Source organism: Diplotaxodon limnothrissa, linkage group LG18 (genome assembly GCF_057381915.1).
Source record: "Diplotaxodon limnothrissa isolate DT_005_m linkage group LG18, D_limnothrissa_male_GT1.1, whole genome shotgun sequence".
Lineage (NCBI taxonomy): Eukaryota > Metazoa > Chordata > Actinopteri > Cichliformes > Cichlidae > Diplotaxodon > Diplotaxodon limnothrissa.
The window spans coordinates 34,249,573-34,254,626 of record NC_140613.1 but is presented as its reverse complement, the minus strand read 5'-3'; positions in this window follow the sequence as shown (position 1 = coordinate 34,254,626).

Here is a 5,054-nt window from a genome sequence, read left to right as displayed (position 1 = left end):
TGTATTTTTGTTATTGACCAAATACTTATTTTCCACCCTGATTTACGAATAAATTCTTTACAAATCCTACCATGTGGATTCATGGATTTTTTTTTTTCACATTCTGTCTCTCACAGTTGAAGTGTACCTCTGGTGCAAATTACTGACCTCTGTCATCATTTTAGGTGGGGGAACTTGCACAATCGGTGGCTGACTAAATACTTTTTTGCCCCACTGTATCTCATCTGACCACATGACTTTCTCCCATGCCTCCTCTGGATCGTCCAAATGGTCATTGCCAAGCTTCAGACGGGCTTGGACATGTGATGACATGAGCAGGGGAACCTTCCGTGCAATGCATGATTTGAGACCATGACGGTATAGTGTTCTACTGACAGTGACCTTTGAAACTGTAGTCCCAGCTCTCTTCATGTCATTGACCAGCTCCTCCCGTGTAGTTCTGGGCTGATTCCTCACCTTTCTTATCATCAGTGATACCCCACGAGGTGAGATCTTGCGTGGAGCCTCAGTCTGAGAGAGACTGACAGTTGTCTTCAGCCTCTTCCATTTTCTTGCTGAATCTTGCTGATTGCCAGGTGTTCAGATACTTATGTGCAGCAGTGCAATACAAATAAATTATTTAAGAATCATACAATATGATTTCCTGAATTGTTTTTTAAATGCTGTCTCACACAGTGAGAATGCACCTACATTATGAATTTCAGACCTTTCCGTGATTTCGAAGTGGGAGAACTTGCAAAATCGCAGGGTGTTCAATTACTCATGTTCCTCACTGTATATATAAGAGCATTGTTTAGATCTGTGTGCCTCATATTCTCCACAGAGTAGTGTTATCAAGATCTCATTAGAACAAAAGTGTTACTGTTGATACTGTTGATATCAGTGTCAGATTATTTAAAACCTTGATGCATTTCTGACAAAATTGCTTCAAACATTTCAATGTTTCACAAAACCCTGCTTTATACATAAGTAATGGCTGCTTCTTCTGACTGCCAGTGTTAGTGTAACTGAATCCAGATAACAGAAGGATGCTCTGGATATAATGTACTTGCTTCAGGCCTAAAAGGAAAAGAAAATACTATATGTAGACAAATCACTAATCAGGGGAACCCGGCATAGGTGAGAGCAGAACGCAGAAGGAAACAATTATCTACAGGTGAAAACAATCAGAGCAGTTGGCAATCACAAAGGAAGGAAAGGCAGGAAGTAAAACTACAAGGAGTGCAGAATTATTAGGCAAATGAGTACTTTGTCCACATCAACCTCTTCATGCATGTTGTCTTACTCCAAGCTGTATAGGCTCGAAAGCCTACTACCAATTAAGCATATTAGGTGATGTGCATCTCTGTAATGAGAAGGGGTGTGGTCTAATGACATCAACACCCTATATCAGGTGTGCATAATTATTAGGCAACGTCCTTTCCTTTGGCAAAATGGGTCAAAAGAAGGACTTGACAGGCTCAGAAAAGTCAAAAATAGTGAGATATCTTGCAGAGGGATGGAGCAGTCTCAAAATTGCAAAGCTTCTGAAGCGTGATCATCGAACAATCAAGCGTTTCATTCAAAATAGTCAACAGGGTCGCAAGAAGCGTGTGGAAAAACCAAGGCGCAAAATAACTGCCCATGAACTGAGAAAAGTCAAGCGTGCAGCTGCCAAGATGCCACTTGCCACCAGTTTGGCCATATTTCAGAGCTGCAACATCACTGGAGTGCCCAAAAGCACAAGGTGTGCAATACTCAGTGACATGGCCAAGGTAAGAAAGGCTGAAAGACGACCACCACTGAACAACACACACAAGCTGAAACGTCAAGACTGGGCCAAGAAATATCTCAAGACTGGTTTTTCTAAGGTTTTATGGACTGATGAAATGAGAGTGAGTCTTGATGGGCCAGATGGATGGGCTCGTGGCTGGATTGGTAAAGGGCAGAGAGCTCCAGTCCGACTCAGACGCCAGCAAGGTGGAGGTGGAGTACTGGTTTGGGCTGGTATCATCAAAGATGAGCTTGTGGGGCCTTTTCGGGTTGAGGATGGAGTCAAGCTCAACTCCCAGTCCTACTGCCAGTTTCTGGAAGACACCTTCTTCAAGCAGTGGTACAGGAAGAAGTCTGCATCCTTCAAGAAAAACATGATTTTCATGCAGGACAATGCTCCATCACACGCGTCCAAGTACTCCACAGCGTGGCTGGCAAGAAAGGGTATAAAAGAAGAAAAACTAATGACATGGCCACCTTGTTCACCTGATCTGAACCCAATTGAGAACCTGTGGTCCATCATCAAATGTGAGATTTACAAGGAGGGAAAACAGTACACCTCTCTGAACAGTGTCTGGGAGGCTGTGGTTGCTGCTGCACGCAATGTTGATGGTGAACAGATCAAAACACTGACAGAATCCATGGATGGTAGGCTTTTGAGTGTCCTTGCAAAGAAAGGTGGCTATATTGGTCGCTGATTTGTTTTTGTTTTGTTTTTGAATGTCAGAAATGTATATTTGTGAAAGTGGAGATGTTATATTGGTGTCACTGGTAAAAATAAATAATTGAAACGGGTATATATTTGTTTTTTGTTAAGTTGCCTAATAATTATGCACAGTAATAGTCACCTGCACACACAGAAATCCCCCTAAAATAGCTAAAACTGAAAACAAACTAAAAACTACTTCCAAAAACATTCAGCTTTGATATTAATGAGTTTTTTGGGTTCATTGAGAACATGGTTGTTGTTCAATAATAAAATTATTCCTCAAAAATACAACTTGCCTAATAATTCTGCACTCCCTGTAGATCTAGGAAAACACAGAGGCGTGTAAAAGTAGTAAGTGCTACCAACTGTTAGTGAAAACAATAACAATAACATGAACCACAAACTCCTTACTGGACAAATCATGAGATATTATGAGAAATCAAACTCAAAAACACACAAACTAACACTCACAATATACCACAATCATAAAAGAGTCAAAGCAAGGATCCAAACCTTTCACAAACACACAATTTAAAAAACTCTAAACAGAAATCCAAATAGTAACAAAGAAAAATAAACCCTACAACACTACACAAAACACTGAGACCACGACAGTATTCTAGATGTTAACAGGCACAATATCCACAGTGTACTTTTTTGATTTTCTGGACATATAAGTGTCCTCTTCATCACTTTAAAGGTTTTTACACTTTTCACACATGCCGTGTTTTAGGAAAGATAAAGCATGAAACTAGTGTGTCGAAAGTGTGTTTTACAAGCAGTGTTTCAATGGAATGTTACTTTAGTATTGTTAATTCATTATTTAAATTATTCACTACTTTGAGAAAAATATGAAACAGTGTGCTCTACGCACACAAAATGATCAGCTTATGAGTCATAGGAAAAAAGTATTGCATTTAGAAGCAGAGTTTTCATCCAATATATGAAAAGCTAATCAGTCAGCCTGATTGCAGTGAGTGGCCTTTTGTAACATCTTTAATCTGGTGAGTGTTTTAAGAAGTGCATAATTGAAATTCTATTCAGGATGGCGGCAATTTTCAGCTGCAGGATAATGAGCCATCAGTTGGCCTTGGATGGTAGTGTTAGAGACTGTTTTAAATCTACCATGTGATGAACCTTTGATTGATTCACCAATGATGGCTTTATATTGACAGTACCAGCTAGGGACATGGGACTCTTTATTTAGTCTTCACCTTTATCGTCTGCTCATCCTATTTAAGTAATCAGCTATATTGAGGATCTATTAATGATGTCATTGTCATGCTAATTAGTGCTCTATGCTCTGAAAGTCCATCCACAAAATCAGGGTGTGCCAGCAGAATTTTATCAGAGATTTGTGGAGTAGCGTGGCTCCAGTTATCAAAGGCAGGTTGTTTGCCTTTGAATAATGTGAGGTGAACCTTTTCATTTTGTCAGCCTGTAGATGGTTTACAGACCAGTGTAAAGACCAAATAATAAATGAAGCACTGAATAATAACACTGAGGGTTTATTAATACTATAGTTTATACAGGGTTATTCTATGCTAAATAGACAAACTGGAAGGAAAGTTTCAAGCTTCAGCTGTATGATCAAAATATGTTGTCACTGTTATTAACCATGTTAATATTTCTCAAACGACTGTTGTGTAAAAGTAGTTTTTTAGTAGAACGGATTGTATTGCTGAGCATGAAAAAGCTCTTATCAGGTCACACAAGGAACTTGAAAAAAATGAACAAAGAATTAATTTGCCTCCTAATCCCTACGGTATACATGAGTATTTAGGCTGGCTTTCTAAATCCATGTGGTGTTTTCCAAATAAAATAATAATATAACACAAAATATAATTTTTCCATTAACTGCTGTAATAGTAATGATTGAATAATTTTAGTATTGTGTTGTCTTTTTATGCGACACATTGCATTAGTTAATGTAGCAGTTTATTTCTTCAAGCTGTTTTGACTGAATTATGCAAATAGTGGGTGCTAATTTGCAGGAGGTAAAGCTGATGTGCAGCTGTAGCCAATTCATTACTGTAGATTCTTCAAAGTACTATTAACTAAAACCAAACACCAACCAAGCATTTGTTATGTTTAACATGAAGTTCCTGGTGAACCTGTACAAATAATCAAAATGTAAAATTAGAGCCTTGACCACTCTGAATTACTTTGAGAATTCCAGATAGAAATGAACTGGCGTGGAGCTTTAACTGCGACCTTAGCAGAGACAGAATGTAACGGATAAGCACCTAGATATCTGGTTGCTTGACACATTACATACAGTGTTGGTAAGAGTATTTTTAAAATGTATTCCACTAGAGCAGGGCGATATGGCCAAAAATATTTATCACGATATATATTTGAAAATTTGCGATAACGATATAACTGACGATATAATTGATGCGAGACAAAATACAACTCCACAACATCACTAGCGCAAAAAGACAACCTTCCATTTATTTTCACTTAAACAAGAAGCTGGTTTTTATGTACATTAAAGCTTTATAAAAATGTAACAGTGCAAATGCAAATTCCTTGCTGAAAGTTTAACCAAAAGGCATTTCCAGTAGAAATGTGCTGACATATCCTGAGCATA